Raw genomic sequence first — 27,211 nt, forward strand, 5'->3', positions numbered from 1 at the left:
CAAATTCTGTTGCTAAGCGAGATATTTGTTAAGTGAGTTTTGCCCCCTTTCTGGCCAGTTGTTAAATGAATCACTGCAGTTGTTAAGTTAGTAACGAGGTTGTTAAGTGAATCAATCTTCCACGCTGATTTGGTCAGAAGGTCACAAAAGGGGATCACATGACCCCGGGACACTGCAACCGTCATAAATATGAGTCAGTTGACAAGCACCTGAATTTTGCTCGTGTGACCACGGGGATGTTGCAACAGCCGTAAGTGTGAAAAAGTCATGTCACTTTTTTCAGTGTCGTCGTAACTTTGAACAGTCACTAAATGAACTGTTGTAAATCGAGGACTACCTGTATTCTTTTACCAACATGTTGCTAAAGCTAGCACATTCTTTTCTCCGTTTTGTTTTACTGTTACTTTTAATCCTTCCTTTCTTGGGGAATCTCAAAGCAACTTGCCCAGGAATCTCCCCTAATTTCAGTCTCATAATTAACAACCTTGTGAGATAGACTATCTTCAGAAATAAGAAACTGGTCCATTGCCATAAGTAGGATTGAAGTTTGGGTTCTCACAGGCTCAATTTGCCACATCACTGGTTTTCCTTGGGTGAGTTAAGACTCTTAAAAATGTGTCTGGGGGTGTGTGTGTTGTGTATCACAAACCCATTGTGGGTTTTCTAATCTCAGATTTCTTCATCTTGGAGTTCTGGTACTGGGGCTATAGATTGCAGGAATTAAGTGTGGGAGGTTTCAGAGGCCTCTGTATTAATTTTCATCTATAAATTAATTTTCATCTATATCTTTTCAAGCTGTTTTTATCTAAGAAGGGAGAGGAGGAGGAGGAAGGTGAGAGTTCTCCTTAGTGACCATTTACAGACAGGGGAAGGATTCATCCGTCGCCTGATCCCTGATGTAGTATTTAAGGAAGACTAAAAACCCATCTTTATCAAATTAGGTATCATGAATAAAGCAGAACTTGCTGTCCCAGGAAAGAATCTGTACTTGTCTACAGCTCTATTTGTTTTGACAATGGCTAATTAAAAATGCAACTTAATCCATGGTTAGTTATCATGTTGAGAGAAAGTGGCTGGCCCAAAGTCACCCGACTGGCTCTTGCTTTCTAGCATGGTTGGAAACCTACACAACGCTTACTGGAAACAGATGTTCAAACAGTCAAGCTGAGGAACTTACAAAGGAGAAGTTCACCACAAATCTCGCTCTAAGGTCTTTTCCCAGGAGACCATCAACTCTGGGCAACTCTGCATCTCAACCCTTATGAAAAATGGGTACAATGGCCTTATTGATACCTGTGGCCAGCTGATAAGCCTATAATTTTAAGTTTGGTCGTGCTGTCTGCCTAGCGTGGTTCACCTTACGAGGCTCCACAATTACTTTGGAAGGGTGAAGGATTATACAGTATTATGTAACTCTTTTGGGGGGGGATTAAAATGGGTAAAAGATGGGATACTAGGTGAAAGGGAATGTGCACATGGAAAGGTTGAAGATGGTTGCATCACAGTATGATGCTGGAATTCCAGCCTAAGGACTCAACATTTGGGCTCAATGGTGTACAAACAGATCTATCTCTAAATGTATGGAACAGATTGAACTTTGCTTGCTTTAGTGGTTGGTTGGTTGAGTTGGTTAAGTTTGGTTGGGTTGATTGGTTGGTTGGGTTGATTGGTTGGTTGGGTTGATTGGTTGGTTGGTTGGTTGAGTTGATTGGTTGGTTGGGTTGGTTGGTTGGATGGTTGAGTTGGCTGGTTGGTTGGCTGGTTGGTTGGTTGATTGATTGATTGGGTTGGCTGGCTGGTTGATTGGTTGAATTGTCCACAGGGATATTCATCTCTGGTTGCTGTTTCAGGATATATTCGTGAGAACAAACCTGTAAAAAAAATGGGGTTTCATTAGAATCATATTTCAGTCCTGGAAATAGTGCCATAATTCTTAAGTTAATACAAATTGCCACGATGCAAAAAATTATAAAAAATGTGTTATGAGGCAAACCCGAGACAGATGAATGCGATACTGAAACCTTCCTTTTGACTAGATGGTTGACAAACCCCATATTAAATTGTGCATATTAAATTGCATGTATCTTCAGTGAGCAAAAAGAATGGCCTAGTTCAAAACTCACTAGCTGTGCAATGCATGAATGCAACAGAAGTAGTCCTCGACTTACACTTAGTTGCTTAGCAACCATTCAAAGTTACAACAGATCTGAAAAAAAATCAGGATCCCAAGTTCCAACGGTCAACCTCCCCTACCCTCCACAGTTATATGACCAAACTTCAAGCGCTCAGCAATAAAGTTGCATTTATGGCCATTTAGGGTTTCCTGCCTGAGCAGGGGATTGGACTAGATGACCTCCAAGGTCCCTTCCAAATTATTATTATTATTATTATTATTATTATTATTATTATTATTATTATTATTATTATTATTATTATTATTGTCACAGGACTGCATTTTATGATAATTTCACTGAAAACTGGAACTTCTGTTTTTTGGCAAAAACTCATCTATACTAAACCACTGGATCACTTAAGGATTATGGGGTTCATTTTATGACCTCAGCATTCACTTAATGGCCACTGCAAAAAAAAAGTCATAAAATCAAGGCAAGACAAGAAGCAACGGATGGAAATTAATCAAGGAGAGAAGCAGCCTAGAACTAAGGAGAAACTTCCTAACAGTGAGGACAACTAACCAGTGGAACCACCTGCCTCCAGAAGCTGTGAATGCTCCAACACTGGAGGTTTTGAAGAAGAGACTGGACAGCCATTTGTCTGAAATGGTACAGGGCAGGGGTCCCCAAGGGCCTATTTGAAATTGGGCTATGCGAATGGCTGGCTGGTGTGAGTGATAGGCCAATGGCCACTCGTGCATGTAGGCACCAGCCTGCGCTTTTGTAGCCAAGTTCCCCTCTACTCCCTCAACTAGGTCACCAAACCCCAAAAGGTTAAAGATTGCTGGTATAGGGTCTTCTGTTTGAGCAGGGGGTTGGACTAGAACAGGGGTGTCAAAATGCCAGCCGGCGGGCCAGATGCGTCATGCCGAAACCACGCCCACAACATTGCCGGCAATGGAAAAAAAGTCGTGATACATCGCGACATATCACATGACGTTGTGAGTTTGACACCCCTGGACTAGAAGACTTCCAAGATCCCTTCCAACTCTGTTATTCTGTTATTCAGGGCTTTTTTTCTCATAGAACGCTCAGAACGGAGTTCCGGCACCTTTTTTGGATGGAACCTTGTAGGGTAGGCAAGGCGGGTTGTATGACATGTGTGAGTTCCGCCACCTTTTTCCTTTTACAAAAAAAGCACTGCTGTTATTACATCACTAATATGACCACATTGGACAGGCTCCCTTATAGTCATATGTTGTGGACTATGTTGTTGTTGTTAGCTGCGAAGTCGTGTCCGACCCATTGCGACCCCATGGACAATGTTCCTCCAGGCCTTCCTGTCCTCTACCATCCTCTGGAGTCCATTTAGGCTCACTCCTATCGTTTCAGGGACTCCATCCAGCCACCTCATTCTCTGTCGTCCCCTTCTTCTCTTGCCCTCAACCTTTCCCGGCATTAGGCTCTTCTCCAGTGAGTGGACTATATCTTAAGGTAGCTGTGTCTTTCCTCTCATTCTAACAGCCAGACTGGGAACCCCTTAAGGCCAAATGTTTTTATAACAAAGATGATGTGTAAAGGAGAAACTAAACTCTGCTGTTTGTGGTCAGCTCAAGCAAGGGCAAAGGCCAAATCTGAAAATCATTCTTTCAGCTCACTGTAGAGCTTAGTAATAAAGACAGACACCGTGAAGAGGCAAACTTCTTTGTGCCTCTATTTTTTTCTCCTTGGCAATTAGGTTAAAGGGAAGCAAAACCTGAGGCTAGACCCGGTTTTGTAAATAAATTGATCCCTTCCAGAAAAAACTGCACTGTAGCCAATGAACTCAGCAACGAATTTGATGATCCCTGGAGACCAAGAATTTGATTTACTCTGCCTCTGCATGAAAAAGGGCTTTTCATCCTTTCTCAGATAAAGTCTGGTTTTATTTCTTTCCCTTCCCTCCCCAAAGCAAGCAAATTTAAGATCCCTGGTGTAAATGGGAAATGGATGTACAGGTAGTCCTTGACTTAGGACCACAGCTGAGCCCCAAATTTCTTTTGTTGAGTGAGACATTTATTAAGAGCCTTGGTGGAGCAGTGGGCTAATGCCTCCTCAAGTAACCCCAGCTGCCTGCAATTAGTGCAGGTTCGCATCCCACCAGGCTCAAGGTTGACTCAGCCTTCCATCCTTCCGAGGTCGGTAAAATGAGGACCCAGATTGTTGGGGGCAATAAGCTGACTTTGTAATAATGCCGTTTGGGGTGTGTGAAAGCCCTAAAAAGCAGGCATACACATAGAATGAAGGCTACTGCTAAGCTTGTAAGCCGCCCTGAGTCTTCGGAGAAGGGCGGGATATAAATGGAATTAAAATAAATAAATAAAATAAATAAGTGAGTTTTGCCCCAACTGACAACTTTTCTTGCCTCAGTCGGCAAGTGAATCACTGCAGCTGATCAAGTTAGGAACTTGGTTGTTAAGTGAATCTGGCTTCCCCACTGACTTTTGCTTGTCAGAAGGTCGCAAAAGGAGATCACGTGACCTTGGGACACTGCGACCGTCACAAATATGAATCAGTTGCCAAGCATCCGAATTTTGATCACGTGATCATGGGTAATGCTGCAAAGGTGGTAACTGTGAAAAACGATCATAAGTCACTTTCCTCACTGCCGTTGTAACTTTGAACGGTCACTTAATGAATGAACGGTTGTAAGTCGAGGGCTACCTGTATTTATAAGGGGTCAGAATGTGTACCTTCATCTGGATTCACAAAACATGGTCAACCCTAAATCAAAGTTCATATAATTGCTGTGCTAACGCAGGTTTGCTCTCTTCACACAATATGCCATGGACAAATGACTAAACCAGGGGTGTCAAACTGCCAGCCCGTGGGCCGGATGCATCACGGCAAAACCGCACCCACCCAATTGCCAACAATGGGGAAAAAGTTCTGATACGTTGCGCGACGTCACATGACGTCGCGAGTTTGACATATCTGGACTAAACGATCGTGGTTCTGTGGGAGTGTATTGATTCATACAGTATGCAAAGATTATGCCGGACTAAATCACAGCAACTTTTATTTATTTATTTATTTATTTATTTGTTTTATATACCACCCTTCTCCCGGAGGACTCAGGGCGGTGTACAGAGCAATAAAGTAAGAACACAATAAAGCAATAAAAGTTGCTAAGTCTTGAGCTAGGAGCGTGCAGCAGCAGCCAAAAATGCTAATACAATAACTGGGTTGTATAGAAACAGAGGCACAGAATCAAGATCACACGAAGTATTAGTATCACTTTATAAAACCCTAATGAGACCACACCTGGAATACTGCAGCCAATTTTGGTCACCGTCTCACAAAAAAGATGTTGAGACCTTGGGAAAAGCTCAGAGAAGAGCAACGAAGATGATCCAAGGCCTGGAGACTAAAACATAGGAAGAACGGCTGCAGGACCTGGGTCTGGCTAGCTAGTCTAAAGAAAAGAAGAAATAGGGGAGACATGATAGCAGCGTTCCAGTATTTGAGGGGCTGCCACAACGAAGAGAGGGTCAAATTATTCTCCAAAGCACCAGAGGGCAGGACGAGAAACAATGGTTGGAAACTGATCAAAGAGAGAAGCAACCTGGAATTGAGGAGAAACTTCCTAACAGTGAGGACAATTAACCAGTGAAGTTGAAGTCCACCAGTCTTAAAAGTTGCCAAGCTTGGAGACCCCTGATTAAAAAGTATCTGTCACACTTGACATTTTCACAGGAACACGTGGGTCACATCGCGTTACCGATGTTCTTCAGTATCAGCAGCTTTCTGTAGGAGGAGCTCCTCACTTACAGAGGGGAAAGCTTCAAGAACTGAAATTTGCCAGCAATAGTCAGACTACGAGAATAAAGGTGAGAATTTGTTTTTTATTTTTATTTTTTTGCAAAGCATCACGATCGCTGAGAAAACATGGGATCCTCCTTATAATCAGGAACAAAGCATCCATCCGTGAAATATCATCCCAAAGCTTCACCTGTCGGGAAGTCCTAGCCCAAGCATCTTCAGGAGGCGGATGCATTCACACGGATTTCCTTGAAATCTGGGACCACAATCGACCCAAAGCTTTTTCTCCGCAACGCTCAAACCTTTGATGCAATTAAGCAGAGCTTGGCAGTGCCAGGTTTCACACCTCGCAAGCAGCTGAAGGCAACCGTGAACTTAAATTATCACGATTTGCACTTCAACTCACCATCTTGCCCCATTTACCGTACAGCCCAGACTTGAGTTCAAGTCCTGCCTTAGCCATGAAAAGCAGGATGGGGTGACTTTGGGCCAGTCACTCTTCTCTCGGCCCAACCCACCTCACAAGGTTGTCGTTGCGGGGAAAATAGGAGGAGGAAGGCGTGCTGGATATGTTCGCTGCTTCCATAAAAATTATAAAGGTGGGATGCAAATAAGTAAATAAACAAGCTTTGGAATTATTTGGATAAACAAACTAATGTACCGGGGTCATTTCACTGCATAAAGGGAATACAGCTGCATAGAATAAGAGCCTCCAAAATCTTTATTTATTTGACAATTAACAATTACATACTTTCTTAGGGCACATTCAACTTTCTCCGCTTTTTTTCTTTAAGCCAGCTGTAAAATGTTTCTGTTGGTGTCAGAAGAAGTTTCCTAAACTAAGAGCCTGTGATGACCTTTGCAGTGATCTTCTTCCAAAGAAGACTCTGTTACAGGGAAACTTAGTTTAGCATCACGGTCAGAACCTAGCCTCATAAATTACCTAGATGTAGGAACAGAAGGAAGGCTGCATAACATTTGCCGATAACCAAGCTGAGGGGGGGATTGCTAATGAAGACGGGCTCAAGATTCAAACCATCTCGATTATCTTAAACATTAGGCCCCCGTCCATGAAAATGCTGTTTGCTGGTGAGAAATGTAATTTACACTTGGGGGTGGGAATCAGATGCAAGACTGGTACAAGATAGGCGGTATGTGACTTAGCAGTAGTACGGTTGCTGGAATTGGGTATGTCTAGTTTAATGAAGAGAAGGACGAGGGGTGACATGATAGCAGTGATCCAATCTCTCAGGGGCTGCCACAAAGAAGAGGGAGTCAAGCTATTCTCCAAAGCACCCGAAGGCAGGACAAGAAGCAACGGATGGAAACTGATCAAGGAGAGAAGCAACCTAGAACTAAGGAGAAACTTCCTGACAGTTAGAACAATTCACCAGTGGAACAACCTGCCTCCAGAAGCTGTGAATGCTCCAACACTGGAACTTTTTAAGAAAAGACTGGGCAGCCATTTGTCTGAAATGATATAGGGGTTCCTGCCTGAGCAGGGGGTTGGATTAGATGACCTCCAAGGTCCCTTCCAACTTTACTACTACTACTACTACTACTACTATTATTATTATTATTATTATTATTATTATTATTATTATTATTATTATTATTATTATTATTATTATTTATTATGGATCTAGGTGTCTTGGCAAACCAGAGATTTAGCATGAGCCAGGAATGGGCAGTAGCTGCAAAAAGGGCCAATACAGTTTGGGGACTGCATGAAGCAAAGTATGGGTAGTCCTCTGGTTACGACCACAACTGAGCCCAAAATTTTTGTTGTTAAGTGAAACATTTGTTAAGTGAATTTTTGTCCCGTTTTGTGATCTTTCTTGCCACGGCTGTTAAGTGAATCACTGCAGTTCATAAGTGGGTAACACGGCTGTTAAGTGAATCCAGCTTCCCCATTGATCTTCAAAAGCTTGCAAAAGGTTATCACGTGACCTTGGGAAAAACAGCAACGGTCATAAGCATGAACCAGCTGCCCAGCAGCATCTGAATTTTGATCACACGATCGCGGGGGGAGTGTAGCTACAAAAGGTCGGAAGTGTGAAAAATGCTCATGAGACACTTTTTTCCAGTGCTGTTGCAACTCTGAATGGTCACTAAATGAACGGTTGTAAGTCGAGGACTACCTGTGTAGCGGTAAGATTACCAGGAAGTGGTAGTACAGTTTATGGAACTGGGGCCAGTTCTGGTTCCCACAATTCAAAAAGGATCCTGAGATATTAGAAAGGGCGGAGGGAAGACCAAACGGAGATGGCAAGGGGTCTGGAGGCTGAATCTGGTGAACAACAGTTAAAGAAGGGATCTTCAAACTTGGCCCTTTTATGACTTGTGGACTTCAACTCCCAGAATTCCTCAGCCACGCACGCCTGGCTGAGGAATTCTGGGAGTTGAAGTCCACAAGTCATGAAGGGGCCATAGTTCCCCCATGCTGGCTCAGGAATTCTGGGAGTTGAAGTCCACAAGTCATGAAGGGGCCATAGTTCCCCATGCTGGCTGAGGAATTCTGGGAGTTGAAGTCCACAAGTCATGAAGGGGCCTTAGTTCCTCCATGCTGGCTGAGGAATTCTGGGAGTTCAAGTCCACAAGTCCTAAAAGGGCCAAGTTTGAAGACCCCTGAGTTAAAGGAACTTTGTGTGTTTTGTCTAAAGAAGAGAATGCAGAAAGGGAGATGTGATACGGTGTTCCAGTATATGAAGGGATGTGACAGGGGAGGAGATCAGCAACAACCAAGGAGTGGGAGGTTTATAGCAAGGGATCCAACCTTAAAAGAAGAAGGAATTTTCCTACCGTGAGCTACATATTAAGCCAGGGTGCTTAATATGTAACTGCCAGCGTGCGGGCCGGATGCGTCACACAGAAGCCATGCTCATCCCACTTCCGGCAAGCTGGAAAAAGTCACGGTATGTCGCGACACATCACGCAAGATGGCGAGTTTAACACTCCTGCATTAAGCGATGGAAGTCTTAGGCACAGGTGTTCAAAACTTACGACCACAATCGGGATCAGAATTTTCCGTTGCTGAGCAAGGTTAAGTGAGATTAAGGTCTCTTTCTGCCACCATTTTTCCCACGGTTGTTAAGAGTATCGCTGCAGTTGTTAACGTGAATTAAGCAGTGGTTAAGTGGATCCATCTTCCCCCACTGAAGTTTCTCTTTGGAAGCCAGCTGGGAAGGTCACAAATGGTGACAGTGTAAACCTAGGATTCTGCAACTGTGTTAAATGCAGACCGGTTGCCAAGCACACAAATTTTTATCACCGGACTATGGAGATGCTGCGTTGGTTAGGAGAACTGGTCTTAAGTCAACCTTTTCCCAGTGGTGTTGTAACTTTGAACGGTCGCTAAACAAATGTTTATTAAGTCAGGGACTGCCTGTATTCGATCACTGGAAGTTTTTCAAGTAAAGATTGGTCAATTATTTGCCGGAATAATAAGATTCCTGCACCAGACAAAGGGATGGACTAGGGTTGATCTCCAAGGTCCCTTCCAATCCTACCGTTCACGGATTTGGACTTTGCACCCAATTCCTGAATCTGATGCACAAACCCAGCCAAAAATCCAGAAGATGGTTAGTCCTGCCACTATGTAAAGATCCAAAAGATCCATCATTCACACAACACATTTAACCTGGCTACCTCATTAACCTATTCTCTGGCTTGGTACAATAATTCAAACTCAAGCTAACCACACCAGCTGACTTTGTGGAATACATTAAATCAGGAGTCCTCAACCTTGGCAACTTTAAGACTTGTGGACTTCAACTCCCAGCAAAGCTGGCTGAGGAATTCTGGGAGTTGAAGTCCACAAGTCTTAAAGTTGCCAAGGTTGAGGATCCCACCCCCTCGCACTAAATCACTTTTTTTAAAAAAAAAAATCTAATCAAGGCTTACAAGCTTAGCATGTTAAAACAAATGCACCTGCTAAATTTTACTTGGCCTGGATAAGCATGTTTATGAATATAGCTAGAGAATTATTATTATTTTTTGCCTTCACGCCTGGCCTGTCCACCTGAAAACCTTGACTTTTTCCTAGGTCTGATAATGTTATACAGATAGTCCTCGACTTATAACCGTAACAGAGCACAAAATTGCTAAACGGGAGGGTTCTTAAGTGAGTTTTGCCCTATTTTATGACCTTTCTTGCCACTGTTGTTAAGTGAATCACTGCAATTGTTAAGCTAGCAACATGATTGTTAAGTGAGTCTGGCTTCCCCATTGGCTTTGGATGTTCAGAAGGTCGCAAAAAAGGGGATCACATGATCCCTGGACACGGCAACCGTCGTAAATATGAGTCAGTTGACGAGTGTCTGAACTTGGACCACGTGACCATGGGGATGCCGCAAATGGTCCTAAGTGTGAAAAATACACATAAATTACTTTTTTCAATGATGCTGTAATTTTGAATGGCCACTAAACAAACTGTTGTAAGTCAAGGACTTCCTGTACAATAACTACAGTGCCCGAATCCTAGGCAGAACTGTAATTAAGTCCTGCCTAGCATTTCTATCATTGGGTACTTCTTATTATCCTTGGATTGCTCTGTAGCTAGTTTAAAGGTAAAGGTAAAGGTTCCCCGCACACGCATGCTAGTCGTTTCCGACTCTAGGGGCCGGTGCTCATCTCCGTTTCAAAGCCGAAGAGCCAGCGCTTGTCCGAGGATGTCTCCGTGGTCATGTGGCCGGCATGACTAGACGCCAAAGGCGCACAGAACGCTGTTACCTTCCCACCGTAGTGGTCCCTATTGTCCGAGGGTGTCTCCGTGGTCATGTGGCCGGCATGACTAGACGCTAAAGGTGCACGGAACGCTGTTACCTTCCCACCGGAGTGATCCCTATTTTTCTACTTGCATTTTTTTTACATGTTTTCGAACTGCTAGGTTGGCAGAAGCTGGGATGAGTAACAGGAGCTCACGCTGCTACCCGGCACTCAGGATTCGACCCGCCAACTGCCTAAAGATACGGTAGTGGCCTCCCATTTCCTGCATGCATAGAAAGAGAAACCACACAGAGTTTTCTTGGGGGTACTTTAATTTCAATTTTTCCATTGCGAAGAGGGATGGATGCAAGGGGCTCTTAATTCCTTCACTCCGTCTCTCAGAATCTGAAATAGCAGCAGAAGGAATCCCCATGGCAGAATTGCTAGAGAAATTGATATGCGAGGATTTGAGAAAGGATTCTTGCAAAAAAAAAAAGACTTGTTTCTCTATTTATTTTATTTGTATCCTGCCATTGTTATTTTTATAAATAATTCCAGGGGACAAACATATCTAATATTCCTTTCTCCTCCTCATTTCCCCCACTACAACAACCCTGTGAGGTGAGTTGGCCTAAGACAGGGGTCCTCAAACTTGGCCCTTTCATGACTTGTGAAGTTCAACTCCCAGAATTCCTCAGCCAGTGGGGGTCTGGCTGAGGAATTCTGGGAGTTGAAGTCCACGAGTCATGAAAGAGCCAAGTTTGAATACCCTGGCCTAAGAGATAGTGATTGGTCCAAAGTCACCCAGCCAGCTTTCATGTCTAAGGCGGGAATAGAACTCACAGTCTCCTAGTGATTGGCCCAAAGTCACCCAAGCTGGCTTTCATGCCTAAAATCTTATTGGTTTTTAGCCCGGTACAGTTTTGTTAGCATTCATTTTCCAATGTATTGATGTATAGTCAAGGACCAAATAACATGCACAGTTCTAAAAAGTAAACTATGAAATGGTTGAAATTAAAATTCTGCACGCCGTATTGTTCGACATCACAAAACTATTCAGTTCTGTGTGCTAAATTGCAGCGGTGATTGGATAAAATGTGCCTCTTCTCCTAAAGACTGTCATTGATTTATCTACTTAAAGATTAAGGAACCAGCCCTTGTGGCAGATAGTTGGTAAATGTGTAATTAAACCCTTGCAGCAGACAGAATAAATAAGGACACTGGAAAAGGACATGGCTGACTAATTCAACTTCCAAAGTGAGCAGAGATAGAGGTATTCTTGCAGGGACATGCCATTGAATCAAATCAAATCAAATCAAATAGAATAGAATAGCAAATAGAGAATGGAGTGGAGTGGAGTGGAGTGGAGTGGAGTGGAATGGAGTGGAATGGAATGGAATGGAATAAAATAGAAGAATAGAATAGAATAGAATAGAATAGAATAGAATAGAATAGAATAGAATAGAATAGAATAGAATAGAATAGAATAGAATAGAATAGAATAGAATAGAATAGAATAGCAAATAGAGAGTGGAGTGGAGTGGAGTGGAGTGGAGTGGAGTGGAACGGAACGGAACAGAACAGAACAGAACAGAGCAGAACAGAGAGTGGAGTGGAGTGGAGTGGAATGGAATGGAATAGAATAGAATAGAATAGAATAGAATAGAACAGAACAGAACAGAACAGAACAGAACAGAACAGAACAGAACAGAACAGAATAGAATAGAATAGAATATGGAGTGGAATGGAATGGAATGGAACGGAACAGAACAGAACAGAACAGAAGAGAACAGAGAGTGGAGTGGAGTGGAGTGGAGTGGAGTGGAGTGGAGTGGAGTGGAGTGGAGTGGAATGGAATGGAATGGAATGGAATGGAATGGAATGGAATGGAATAGAATAGAATAGAATAGAATAGAATAGAATAGAATAGAATAGAATAGAATAGAATAGAATAGAATAGAATAGAATAGAATAGAATAGAATAGAATAGAATAGAATAGAATAGAATAGAATAGAATAGAATAGAGAGTGGAGTGGAGTGGAGTGGAGTGGAGTGGAGTGGAGTGGAACGGAACAGAACAGAACAGAATAGAACAGAATAGAATAGAATAGCAAATAGAGAATGGAATGGAATGGAGCAGAGCAGAGCAGAGCAGAATAGAATAGAACTGGAAGCGACCTTGGAGGTCTGATGAAAGGAACATATTGATCCTTTGAATTGGGAAAAGATGTCACCAAGATAGGAGGCCACTAGCAAGGATCTTCCAAATATGCATCAGAAGGCAAGACAAGAAGCAACAGATGGAAACTAACCAAAGTGAGAGAGCAAACTAGGAATAAGGAGAAATTGCAAACAATCAACCAGTGGAACAGCTTGTTTCCCAAAGTTGTGGGTGCTCCATCACTGGAGGCTTTTAAGAAGAGACTGGACAGCCACTTGTCTGAAATGGTATGGGGTCTCCCGCTTGAGCAGGGGGTTGGACTAGAACAGGGGTCTGCAACCTTGACAACTTTAAGACTTGTGGACTTCAATTCCCAGAATTCCTCAGCCAGCATAGCTGAAGTCCACAAGTCTTAAAATTGTCAAGGTTGCAGACCCCTAAACCAGTAGACCCCCCGAGGTCCCTTCCAAATCTGATGTTCTACGCTTGAAGTATAAAAATGTGGAGCTTAGCTCTCTCTGCGATTTAGACTGCTGTGTTTGAGCTCTTTTTTTTTCCCCCATGTGAGGATGTGACGCTGGGATGAGAAAAAGGATTCCGATCACAGACCCCTTCGTCATTCTGACAGAAGCTAATTCCAGATCCAAGGCACAAACTATCTTTCTTAAAGCACGAGAGTGGTGACTCAGGCACTATCCGATGCCAGTTGCGAATCCTGTTTTAATCGTATTTTACTAGTTGTGGATTCCCATCAGGACTTGCCGTGCTTATAGCTCTAGTGAGTTTCCAACTTGGCACAGCAATTGCAACTTACCATTTATCCAGTTATATGAATGTGACGTTTATATTACAGGCAGTCTTCAACTTAACAGCCATTTGTCTCAAAGGCGCTTTTCAAAAGACTTTCTTGTTTGTTTTTTTTCCTTGAAAACATTTTGCTTCCATCCAAAAAGCTTCTTAAAGATCCGAAACATCGATGAAGATGCTGAAGAGCACTGGGCCCAGAACAGAGCCCTGGGGCACCCCCGCTACACACTTCCCTCCATGTAGATGCGGTTCCATTGAGGACTACACACTGAGTAAGGCCGGTCAGCCAGCTACGAATCCATCTGGTGGTGATGCTGCCAAACCCACATTTTTCTATCTTATCAAGTAGTAGGTTGTGGTCTACTTTATCCAACGCCTTACTGAAGTCCAAGTAAATTATATCCACAGCATTCCTCTGGTCCACTAATTTTGTCACTTGGCCAAAGAATGCAATAAGATTTGTCTGGCATGATCTCTTTTTGACAAACCCATGTTGGCTTTTAGTAATCGCCTTGTTTGCCTCTAGGTGCTCGCTGATTTCGTTGTTTGATTATCTTTTCCAGAATCTTCCCAGCATTTCCCAACATTTCATAACTGGCATGTATTGGTCCCAGAGCAGGATGTGATACAGTTAGTCCTCGACTTACGACCACAATTGAGCCCCAAATTTATATTGCTAAGTGGAAATGTCGGTTAAGTGAGCTCGCCCCGTTTTATGACCTTTCTTGCCACAGTTGTTAAGTGAATCGCCGCAGTTACTAAGTTAGTGACATGGTTGCTAAGTAAATCCGGCTTCCCCACTCACTTTGCTTGTCAGAAGGTCACAAAAGCTGATCACATGACCCCGGGACACCGCAACCGTCATAAATATAAGCCAGTTGCCAAGTGTCTGAATTTTGATCAGGTGACCTACAATGGTCGTTAAGTGTGAACAACAGTCATAAGTCATTTTTTTCCCAGTGTCGTTGAATCTTTGGACAGTCACTAAATGAACTGTTGTAAGTCGAGGACCTCCTGTACTGCTGAGGACAAGTTGTCCAAGAACATGCATGCACAGGCGCAAACGCACACGCGCGCACACACACACGCACACACCCTCCTCACTAAATTCTGAAATTGGGCTTCCCACTAAAGACTTGCTAGTTATTGTTCACTAATTTTCCAGGCTACTCTATGTGAAATATTTAGAAATATTTCGTTCCACATTGGGGATATCCCCTCCTGGAAATATCTCAGTGCTGTACAACCATTCTGTAAGTATTTCAAATCAAAGCAGACCCGTTTCAAGTGGATCACCACCCATTTCAAATGCAAAGCTACTTCAGAAAGCTTTCAGAACAGTCACCAAAGCGTCAGAGCACTCCTTGAGGTCAGTGTAACCTCTTCTGAGCTCTAACCTGGATTTATTTTGTTTTAAATGTTTTACACACCATTGAGATCCGCAACTTTACATCGATCCTTGTCTTTCTGTTGTAACTTTTAAGAAGCAACGTAACTGCTTACTTACACACAATTGTCTATGGCAGGTGTAGGCAACCTTGGCTCTTTTATGACTCGTGGACTTCAACTCCCAGAATTCCTGAGCCAGCATGGCTCAGCTTGGAAACCTCTCCCTTTCCCCTCAACATGGCTGGCTCAGGAATTCTGGGAGTTGAAGTCCACGAGTCATGAAGGGGCCATAGTTCCTCCATGCTGCCTCAGGGATTCTGGGAGTTGAAGTCCACAAGTGATGAAGGGGCCAAAGTTTCTCCCATGCTGGCTCAGGAATTCTGGGAGTTGAAGTCCACAAGTCATGAAGGGAGCCAAAGTTTCCCCAATGCTGGCTCAGGAATTCTGGGAGTTGAAGTCCACGAGTCATAAAAGAGCCAAGGTTGCCTACCCCTGGTCTGTGGGATACACTGTGCACAAATTGTGGGGTGTGTGTGTGAGGATGTATTGTATTGTATTTTGGTAAAGCAAAATACAACAAAGCGCAAAGTAAGCTGAGAGTGAGAACAACCACACTGAAAAACCTAAAGTAAAGCTTGCTAGCAGTATCCAGGCTCATTGTGAAAATAAATAGGCCCAAAAAATGGGAGCACCCTGTCCTTCGGGAGCCAAGCTGGACCAAAGTACAGGGGCCACCCCAAAACAGAAACTTACCTGAACCTCTTTCTTCTTAATCTCATGGGGTGATAGGGATGCTCATCACCCCTTTCTTGGGAGTACCCAAGACAGTCTGAAGCACACCAGGAAATATGGTATAGATAGTCCTCACTCAGCAAGCCTTCAAAGTCATGTGGGGCATTAATAGTGCACTTATAATGTCTCCTCTTAGTGGCGACCGTCACAGTGTCCTCACAGGCTCAAGTGTGGCTGTAAGTTGAGGACTACGTGCAATTCATTCTAATTCAATTTAAATCATTATTTTTGGTTATGATCCCACATGGCTAGCTGTGGATCTCCAAATAGCTATGCACCGGAAGATGAGAGGGCAGAATTTAGCTCATTTTCAGCAGAGGATTCAAGAATAAAAAATGCCTACCTTACAGCTTGCGTTATCTATCCTTAAGCCTATGCGGAATGCCTATGCAGGGGGGAAGGAAGACCTCATCATGACCTTATTAACAAAAAATCTAAGGAATCCTTCTGAAATGCATAAATTACAAGCACGCTTTTTTTTAAAAAAAAAAACTACTTATACCTTTTAATGTTGATCCTGAAGTCACAGTTGCCAAGATGACAGCCTTTTCCCTTCGCTATCCTAAGATCTGAGTGACCCAACTAATTTGCACTCCATTCCTTTTCTTCTGCTTCTCATTTTCATGAAACTGGGGAAGAAAAAGATATCAGAATTAAAGATTGCCTCACCCAGTTTAAGAATCACAGAGTATCTTACTTAAAAATCTTTTTTAAAAAAACATCCATATTGTATGAACTTTTGAGTCTCCATTAAAATAAATCTGATCCACTTTTGATGTATAAAGTATCTTTCTTGAAAGCATCTCAAGTTGTGTTGTTATATCTTTTGAAAGTCAGTAAAGACATTGTATAGCCAAATTGGGACTTTAGACCTGCTTATAGTGTAATTCAGGGGACGCGGTAGCTCAGTGGGTTAGGATGCTGAGCCTGTCGATCAGAAGGTTGGCAGTTTGGCGGGTCGAATCCCGAGTGCCGCGTAACAGAGTGAGCGCCTGTTACTCATCCCAGCTTCTGCCAACCTAGCAGTTCGAAAGCACGTAAAAATGCAAGTAGAAAAATAGGGACCACTACGGTGGGAAGGTAACAGCGTTCCGTGCGCCTTTGGCGTCTAGTCATGCCGGCCACATGACCACAGAGACGTCCTCAGACAAGTGCTGGCTCTTCGGCTTTGAAACGGAGATGAGCACCGGCCCCTAGAGTTGGAAACGACTAGCACGCGTGTGCGGGGGAACCTTTACCTTTACCTTTATTCTGCTCTTTATAGTGTTGACACATGCAGGTCATGAGTTACACCACAGCACAAGGCAGAAACATAATTTATCTCTGCTGAGGTCTTTGGCAATTGCTTAATATGTCTGGGCTGGGAAATTAGCTGTGGTGTGTATGTGTGCAACTGAATATTTTCATAGTGGGCTTCCACAGAAAGAGAAACGGGACACTTACCAGATATCTGGCTGAGAAGATGGAAGGACATCCATGCTGGTTGAACCAGACCAGACGAGCCACATCCCCAGGCTTGCAGAGATTCTATGTAGAAAATGTTGCTCGGAGAAATTCAAGCGTGTTTGTTTTTCCCTCTGCAGGAACTGTGGAAATTGTATTAACTCGCACAATGTCACTAAGGCGTCTAAGAATGTATTTCCAAAACCCGTCCCACTGGAAGCTATTTATTAAAGCATCTATATGCCTCGCTCTCTATTTTAATTTCTACTGTGTGCCGTAGTCGTACCTCAAGCCAATTACTTTTACAATGTTGTCCTTTAGTGTCAGGCAGCACTCTTGGTTTGAGAGATTGTGGTGGGCAAGGAAAATTCAAAGGTTGGTCAGTTTCATTCACAAAAGGCAATTCAGCCTGGAGGGGATGATCATTGAGAAAGTGCATTTTAAAGAGACCATCCCCCACCCCCATCTCAGCTCAGAAGAAATGAGGTTAGGAAATTTCTGTTCCAATTTTTAAGGTGCTATATGTATTGAAATCTGCATGTCCTTGCTCTCTTGGTCTCGCCAGTTATGTGGGGTTTAACATTTAGCTTTATTACTGTTTCATTTTTCCCCTCTTGCTTCCAAAATAGAAGCGAAACTTCCATTTTTGTGGACCTTGACACAATGGATTGTACATGCTGTATGATCAACTTTTCATTGTCGGAGTGATGACATCATAACCCAACTGATTATGTCATGATGCAAATAACAGGCAGGTTGTGTCCATTTAGGCCAGTTGACTTAAGTGTCGGATAAAGGAACTGAGCGCCAAAGAATTGAGGCCTTTGAACTGTGGTGCTGGAGAAGACTCCTGCGAGTTCCTTGGACTGCAAGGCGATCAAAGCGGTCAGTCCTAGAGGAGATCAACCCTGACTGCTCTTTAGAAGGCCAGATCCTGAAGCTAAAACTCAAATACTTTGGCCACCTAATGAGAAGGAAGGACTCACTGGAGAAGAGCCTCATGCTGGGAAAGGTCGAGGGCAATAGAAGAAGGGGACGACAGAGAATGAGGTGGCTGGATGGAGTCACTGAAGCAGTAGGCGTGAGCTTAAATGGACTCCAGAAGATGGTAGAGGACAGGAAGGCCTGGAGGAACGTTGTCCATAGGGTCGCGATGGGTCGGACACAACTTCGCAGCTAACAACAACAACAAAGGAACTGATATGCTACCTTTGTGATAATTACACTATCAAGCCAAGTACAAAACTTGCTAGGATGTCATGCTTCCACATTTAACAGACATTCATGAATAACCGACACCCGATCCCCACCACCAGTTTCACCAGGGTCAGCTCTGGAGTCTGTGTGTGTCTATTAAATCAAGGTCCTGCTTACTTAGATCAAGGCCACATCCTAACAACACACACACGCATATACATACGCAGAGACCTGTGAAGACACCTTAGAGTTTCGCTGCATAGTGAAACTATAAACAAAATAATATAGACCAAACTGCAAAAAAAAACCACCCTAAAGCTGAAACTAACAACACTTTGCCTATTGTGCAAAAATGAGCTAGTAGGTCCTTAATTGATGGATTCATCATGTTTATTTATTATTTCTTAAAACAAATGTATAGAGCTGCCCAACTCACAACACAGTGACCCCAGGCGGTTTACAAAATTAAAATCTGCAGTACAAAATCCACAACCCCCTCCACCCCCTGCGACGGCCACAAACGCAATCACAGCAACCACCTGGTCAGCTCTACAACCTGGAGTAGTAGAGTTACAGACCGGATGAAACCATATATAGAATTAAAAGCCATGTCTCCATTAACCCAGACCTGGCCCAGTCTGACCTTTAAATGATATCAACAAGAGGATTTATTTTTAAATCACTGCCCTGTTCTATCTTTGACAGAGAACAAAAGTAAAACTAGTGTGTTAAGCCTCACAAACTTTACACAGCTAGAAATGCATCGGTGGCAGGATGTCAAACCAACAGGTGCCAAGCCACAAAAAAAAAGACTTTTAGTGGCATTTATCCTGTTTTCCACTGTACTCTAAAGGCTGCCAAAAATAAATCAGAAATTAAAATGTGGATATCTTGAGTGACATCCAATTGCTCTTTAAAGATCCCCCTTGTATACGATAGATAAAATCAATTAATCAATAACAGACACGGGCAAAACAGGGAGGGAGAAAGGAAAACATCTCGCTTACATGATGTAGTAAGATGTTGTGTTGTGGGAGATTTTATCTTCAGAAAAGAGAGCAGGCCAAATTGTAAACTCTTTCATTACTAAAGTATGCATACAGGTAGTCCTCGACTTACGACCATAATTGAGCCCCAAATTTCATTGCTAAGCAAGACAGTCGTTAAGCGACTTTTGCCCCATTTTACAACCATTCGTGCCACAGTTGTTAAGTGAATCACTGCAGTTGTTAGGTTCGTTGTAAAGGAATCTAGCTCCCCCACTGACTTTGCTTGTCAGAAGGACACAAAAGGGCATCACGTGAATCTGGGATGCTCCGACCATCCTGAATACATGCCAACTGCCAAACATTCAAATTTTGATCACGTGACCATGGGGATGCTGCAAGTGTGAAAAACAGTCATAAGTCACTTCTTCCTGTGCCCTTGCAACTTTGAACAGTCACTAAGCAAATGGTTGCAAGTTGAGGACTACCTGTAAATTATGTTTGGGTTCCAATGCCAAAATATCTCTCCTTCCCAAAATGCAGCATCTCCTTTCACAGCTTAAAAGTAGGCATGGTCAACAGTTGCATTCCAGACGCAGAACATTCTGGGAAATTCCAGAATGTTCCGTTCTCCTCAGGAACCAGAGTGCGCTGTCACGTATCGAGACAACCACAAACCTATTGCTTTCTGGAAGATACACGTCTGCATTGACGTAGCCTGCAGGGGGGGAAAAAAACAACAACCCCCAAACCCTGAATGTTCCTGACTTCACCGGAAGCTCCATTTCTGGAAAAGAACATTTTGCATATATTCCTTTTAAAAACAGCTGGGTATAAAATTCAAGGGACTTGGATTGCTTTTCTCTGCAGCCAGTTGACAAGATCGGAAGCAGCTGCTAAGGTTTCTCTGAATGCCAAGGGGTGATGTTCAAAAGATGTTAGTGCTTTGCAATTGGACGGCTCCCACTTGATCAGCTGTGGGGAGACAAGGGGTGATTTGTTAACGAAGCCATTTCATCCATGTTCCAAAGCACGCTGCATTCACCAACTCATTGCTAATCTGTAACCATGCTCCCTTCAGAATTATTTACAAACTGAGGCCGGAAATGATAGGTAACCTCAGAATGGAAGGCGGCTGGATAGGGGGTGAAAGACAAAGGAAGGGCTTACACGCCCTCCATTCCCAAGCTGTGTTTCAACTAGATTTGCACAGGAAAAATCCCCCTACATTTTGGATCTATTGGCTTAAAAGGAAAAAAAAATGCTGCAGGATCCAATGTCTTCATTCATGAGGGGAAAACCTATTTTTTTTCTGACTAAATTGACAAGTATTCAATGGCCATTTAAATCTCCATTTCTAATTCTATGTCAATGGATACAAATTGCCATGCAGTAATTTGTGACCAATCCTTTAGCAACCACAGTTATAACAGACCACACACCCCCCCCAAAAAAGCTACTTACAACCTGGTTTCAGAGTTGTAATAGCTGCGGCCCCTGCAGTCAGGTGACTGACTGCATTTTGGACACTTGGCCTGCATTTACCGCTGTCTGCAGCACCCCGCCATCAAATCACCACAACTTAACAATGTTTGTGCCAGAAACTGGTGTTTATTTTGGGTTTCTGGCAAAAAACGGCCCTAGTGAAGGATGGGTTTGTTTCATGACTGCCGTGTTTGCTCAACAACTACAGTATCTGTTTAACCACTGCTGTGTTCATTTAACCCAGGAGTCTTCAAACTTGGCCCTTTTATGACTCATGGACTTCAACTCCCAGAATTCCTCAGCCGGGGATGCTGGCTGAGGAATTCTGGGAGTTGAAGTCCACAAGTCATAAAAGGGCCAAGTTTGAAGACCCCTGATTTAACCACTGCTGCAAAATGCTTGTAAAATTGGGTGGATCACCTGATCCCCAGCTTTGTGACCATCACAACTCACAACCTATAACTGCCAGGCTCAGCTATGGTTGTAAAATCAAGGAGAACCTACATGCAGGCTTTCTACCAAAACACTGTTCTCTTAATAATTGGTGGATTATTTGGGGGTGTTCTTTAAGAGAATGGGGGAAAAAGCCTTAATCCAAAAAATGTGTGGACCTACAGTTGGACCCCAAGAAAGTCTAAGACAGGGGGCTTCAAACTTGGCCCTTTTATGACTTGTGGGCTTCAACTCCCAGAATTCCTCAGACAGGCACGTTGGCTGAGGAATTCTGGGAGTTGAAGCCCACAAGTCATAAAAGGGCCAGGTTTGAAGACCCCCGGGCTAAGAGGACCCGTTTTTTTGCTGACATGGTTTCAATCTTCTGTTTCCTTCTGCATCCTTCTTCAGACCCAACATTCAATGGTTTATCAATCCAGCTAGCTGCTGAGTTCCAACCAACCCCTTGGTATCTTAAGTTTGGCCTTTAGTGCAGGGGTCTTCCAACTTGGCCCTTTTATGACTTGTGGACTTCAACTCCCAGAATTCCTCAGCCAACGTGCCTGGCTGAGGAATTCTGGGAGTTGAAGTCCACAAGTCATAAAAGGGCCAAGTTTGAAGACCCCTGCTTTAGTGCATCAATAAAATAGAATTAATGCAGGAACTCCTAACGTGGTCTCCTCTTTGAATATGTTCTCCGTGAAAGGATACCCCAATTATTTTTAAGCAGAGACAGAATTACCACTGCTCTCATTACAATTTGCCCCCTCGCCATGCGGAGGGCGCTTTCCACTGCTCAAACGGGTTTGCTCTGAGTTAGGGGGAGTAACAGGCTTGGCACCTGGTGCCCCCATTTACGTTTTGATGGCAACTTGCAGAACAACTCCCTAAAAAAACGATCCTAGCGCTTTTGTAATTCTTTGACGCTTTCATCATAAAAGACTCAAACACTAACGAGCTATCAGGTTTTAAAAGTAAGTAAGTACTAAGACAGAAGGAGAGCTATTTTTTAACTCATTCAAACAGATAAATTAAATTAAAATAAAAAAGATTTCTTTTTCTTTACCAAGAAGTGCTAATTCCTGATCAAGGGTGACCTCTGGTGGCATTTCTTGCACACATGTAACGCAATGCCAGTCTTCCCTCTGGCACCCCCCAATAAATTGAACCCCACAGATCCCGGCTGTTAAAATTTTTGGAAACACCAGTACTGAGAAAATTGGTGTCACGTGAACTGAAGAGCCAAATTGTTCCCACTATTTTTTTTTTAAAGACAGCTTTCAAAATACCAAGAAATTAAATACTAACTTTCAAATGTTTTAAAAAAGAAACTTTTAGTGTTTTATGAAAAAGCAAATACCATAACCAAGAAAGAGAACACAATATTTCCAGACAAGCTCTTTTAAAGATGGCAGGTTATTCAGGGGATAAGGGACCGCTAATTGTGAAAGACGACACCAAGCTGGCAGGAATAGCCAATACTCCAGAAGATAGGCTTAAGATACAGGAGGATCTGGACAGACTCGAACACTGGGCGCTATCTAACAAAATGAAATTCAATGGTGAAAAAAGTAAGGTTCTACATTTAGGCAGGAAAAATCAAATGCACAGGTATAGTATAGGTGGTACCTTGCTCAATAGTAGTAACTGTGAGAGGGATCTCGGAGTCCTAGTAGACAATCACTTCAATATGAGCCAGCAGTGTGCTGCAGCTGCCAAAAAAGCCAACACACTGCTAGGCTGCATTAACAGAGGGATAGAATCAAGATCAAGTGAAGTACTAATACCACTTTACAATGCTTTGGTAAGGCCACACCTGGAATACTGCATCCAGTTTTGGTCACCACGATGTAAAAAAGATGTCGAGACTCTAGAAAGAGTACAGAGAAGAGCAACAAAGATGATTAGGGGACTGGAGGCTAAAACATATAGGGAACGGTTGCTGGAATTGGGTATGTGTAGTCTAATGAAGAGAAGGGTGAGGGGGGACATGATAGCAGTCTTCCAATCTCTCAGGGGCTGCCACAAAGAAGAGGGAGCCAAGCTATTCTCCAAAGCACCTGAAAGCAGGACAAGAAGCAATGGATGGAAACTACCGGTAGTCAAGGAGAGAAGCAACCTAGAACTAAGGAGAAACTTCCTGACAGTTAGAACAATTAACCAGTGGAACACCCTGCCTCCAGAAGCTGTGAATGCTCCAACACTGGAAGTTTTTAAGAAGAGACTGGACAGCCATTTGCCTGAAATGGTATAGGGTTTCCAGCCTGACCTCCAAGGTCCCTTCCAACTTATTATTATCTTTGAAGGTTTGAGGAGGACATCTTAGCCGGCTTTGGCTTCCTGGAATAGCCATCCTCTCTTTCTTTCATTTCTCCAGAAGGCCTCCAGGGAGTAGAAGAAAAGTAAAATAAATGGCATATCATAATCGGAGTAAAGGGAATGCAGGAAAACTCAGTTCAGTCCAATGGTTATATGTCTCAGCGTATGGCAGCATCAACCAACAAGATTACGTAAAAATCCCAGGACTGTCAATCTTTATCTCTCTCTCTCTCTCTCATCTATCTATCTATCTGTCTGTCTGTCTATCTATCTATGTGTCCTTCTATCTATCTCTATCATTCATCTGTGTCTGTCTACTTACCTACCTACCTACCTACCTATACTTCTATCTCTATCTATCTATCATCTATCTATCTATCTATCTATCTATCTATCTATCTATCTATCTATCTATCTATCTATCTATCTATCTATCCATCCACACATACATACACACACATAACAGAAAGAGGCAATAAGAGGCTGGTTCCTGGCGGTCATCTCTGCTTCGCTGAGTGAGGGTCACTTCCCCACCGCCTTGAAGGAGGCGGTGGTGAGACCTCTCCTCAAGAAGCCCACCTTGGACCCATCCTCATTGAATAACTTTCGTCCAGTCTCCAATCTTCGCTTCCTTGCGAAGGTTGTTGAGAGCGTGGTGGCGCACCAACTCCCTCAGGTCCTGGATGAAGCGGTTTATCTAGACCCGTGCCAATCGGGCTTAAGGCCGGGCTACAGCACGGAGACGGCATTGGTCACTCTGATGAATGATCTCTGGAGAGCCCGGGACAGGGGCCATTCCTCTGTCCTAGTCTTATTAGACCTTTCGGCGGCTTTCGATACCATCGACCATGGTATCTTGCTGCGGCGCCTCAGGGGACTGGGAGTGGGAGGCACGGTTCTGCGTTGGTTCTCCTCCTTTCTCCAGGGTCGCTCGCAGTCGGTGCTGGCAGGGGGACAGAGGTCGACCCCGAGGCCTCTCGTTTGCGGAGTCCCTCAGGGGTCGGTCCTCTCGCCTCTCCTGTTCAACATCTACATGAAACCGCTGGGTGAGATCATTTGTAGCTTTGGAGTAGGGTACCATCAGTACGCTGATGACACCCAGCTTTTCATCTCAACTCCAAACAGCATCAGTGATGCCCTCGACGTGATGTCCCGCTGCCTGAAAGCGGTCCGGGAATGGATGGGGAGGAACAGGCTTCAACTGAACCCGGACAAGACTGAATGGCTGTACGTACCGGCAAGCCAGGATACTCAGAGCATCCCACCCCTTAACATCGGGGATGAGTTACTACCCCCTGTTGATAGGGCCCGCAACCTGGGTGTCCTCCTAGACTCACAGCTATCCCTGGAAGATCACATAGGAGCTGTGACCAAGGGGGCCTTCTCCCGGGTTCGACTGGTGCGCCAACTACGGCCTTATCTGGACCTGGATGCCTTACGTACAGTCACCCATGCCCTTGTGACCTCTCGCCTAGACTACTGTAACGCTCTCTGCATGGGGCTGCCCTTGAGATCCACTCGGAAGCTTCAACTGGTGCAAAGTGCAGCGGCACGGACACTTTTGGGAGCCTCCCGATACTCCCATATCACACCTCTCCTCCGTGCGCTGCACTGGCTTCCAGTTGCCTTCCGAGTGAAGTTCAAGGTGCTAACAATGACATACAAAGCCCTACATGGCATGGGTCCGGACTACCTACGGGAGCACCTTCTGCCAATGTCAGCACCCCACCGTCCTGTGCGCTCCCACAGAGAGGGCCTCCTCAGGGTGCCACCGCTCAAGGAATGTCGGCTGGTGGCCCCCAGGGGGAGGGCATTCTCAGTGGGTGCGCCAGCCCTCTGGAACTGCTTACCAACTGAAATCCAGATGGCCCCCGACCTCCGCACCTTCCGGCGCGACTTAAAAACTTACCTGTTCCAGCAGTCCGGCCTGGCCTGATAGCTCTAATTGGGGTCCCAGTTTGTTTTGATTATTGTTTTTCAATACTGTTTCATTATGTTTACCTACCTTACTCTGTACACCGCCCCGAGTCCCTCGGGAGAAGGGCGGTTTATAAAAACAAACAAACAAACAAACAAAAAACAAACAAATAAATAAATAAATAAATAAATAAATAAATAAATAAAAAACCATTTCTGTACTGTTTCCAAGAGACAAACTTGACTTGAAAATTTTTTTACATCAGATACTCATACACATTTTTCTAAAGAGCTTACTCACACCCAGCAAAGAGTCGACATTACCGTAAGTTGCCCAACTCTATAGGAATCGGCAAAAAAACCTGATCTATCATTGTGTGGTCTATATATGTTTTCCTATGTTCTTTCTGAAATCACTTCTCTGGAGATGGGATTCCAGCTGACAGGTAGAAAAGCTTAAGTTGAGAGGTTCAAACAGTATGTGTGTTGTTTTTTTCTTTTCACCAAAGCAATGTCTACAAGATCATCAGCCTGGTTATAAAGGAAAGCCATTAATACTTGCTACTGCCAAGAGTAAATACATTTTAAAGGGCAGGAGAACAATCACAGGAACAATGCTTATTGTTAGCTGAATGCTTCTTAAAACGTGAAAACTCGTTTTAGAAAGCTGCACATAAAGGAACCAGGTTTCAACCCTTCTGCTGAACTGCTGTTTATAATTAATTAGTAAATTAGATCTTCCCTTTTGAATGCATATGATACCATTCTACTTTTTTTAAGGCCTCCAATCCAGCCCACCCCCAAGAATCCTAAAGCCAACTTAAATCTATTTATAGAATACAGACTAATAGAGTTGGAAGGGCCCTTGGAGGTCTTCTAGTCCAACCCCCTGCCCAAGCAGGAGACTCTGGACCCTATCCCGGACAAATGGCTGTCCAATCTCTTCCTGAAACCCTTCAATGATGGAGTGCCCACAACTTCTGAAGGGAAGCCATTCCACTGATTGTTCTCACTGTCAGGAAATTTCTCCTTATTTCTCGGTTGGGTCTCTCCTCGATTGGTTCCCATCGATGGCTTCTTGTCTTGCGTTCAAGTGCTCTGGAGAATAGATCGATCCCCTCTTCTCAGTGACAGCCCCTCAAAGGACCCCAAGTCCTTTTCCGTTAGACTAGATGAAGAAACAAATCCCATCTACCTTTTAAAAAAGGGGTGCATAGCCCTGTTGATTATCTCTCTTGCACGAAACCAAGTCTAAAATCTCTCCTTGGTATAAGTTCCATTTTTTGAGTCTGATTTGACAATAGCAAGGAATTGTCCTTTAAAACCTTTCCATCCTCCATTAAAGAATTATTTGCGAATTAATCCTTCCTTTTTTTACTGCTTTTCAGCCCTGAGCTGAGCTGCGCTTGCCCCAATTTCACAGCGTCCACGCGCATTAACATTGCTCGGAGCCAACTGAGTGAGAATTGCAGAGGCTTGCAGTCCCGACGCAAATGTACAGGGCACCACGGTGGAGAACAAAACCCAATTATGAACATTACAAATGTGCCCTCCTTGGCTCTGAAAGGAAAAAGAAAAGTTTTACAAGCGCTTTTCATCAAACGCTGCTCTCATTAGTAGAGAAAAAAGTCCACTCGAAAATTCCTTTCCTTTTCATATT

The 27,211-nt window shown here is 43.7% G+C and overlaps 1 protein-coding gene and 1 long non-coding RNA gene across 2 annotated transcripts in view; both read right to left on the minus strand.

Annotated features, from left to right (window-relative positions):
- DLG2 (discs large MAGUK scaffold protein 2) overlaps nucleotides 1–27,211 on the minus strand; it is a gene marked incomplete at both ends in the record, with an annotated part of 1,055,326 nt that overhangs the window by 994,312 nt on the left and 33,803 nt on the right. The window lies entirely within an intron of this gene.
- Nucleotides 1,811–17,383, minus strand: LOC310640106. Its single transcript, XR_014492462.1, has 3 exons — nucleotides 17,216–17,383; nucleotides 16,275–16,401; nucleotides 1,811–1,871 (listed from the first exon to the last, which is right to left on the minus strand). It is a non-coding gene; the product is annotated as an uncharacterized lncRNA (long non-coding RNA).

The sequence above is a fragment of the Vipera ursinii genome, assembly GCF_947247035.1.
Source record: "Vipera ursinii genome assembly, chromosome: 4".
NCBI lineage: Eukaryota > Metazoa > Chordata > Lepidosauria > Squamata > Viperidae > Vipera > Vipera ursinii.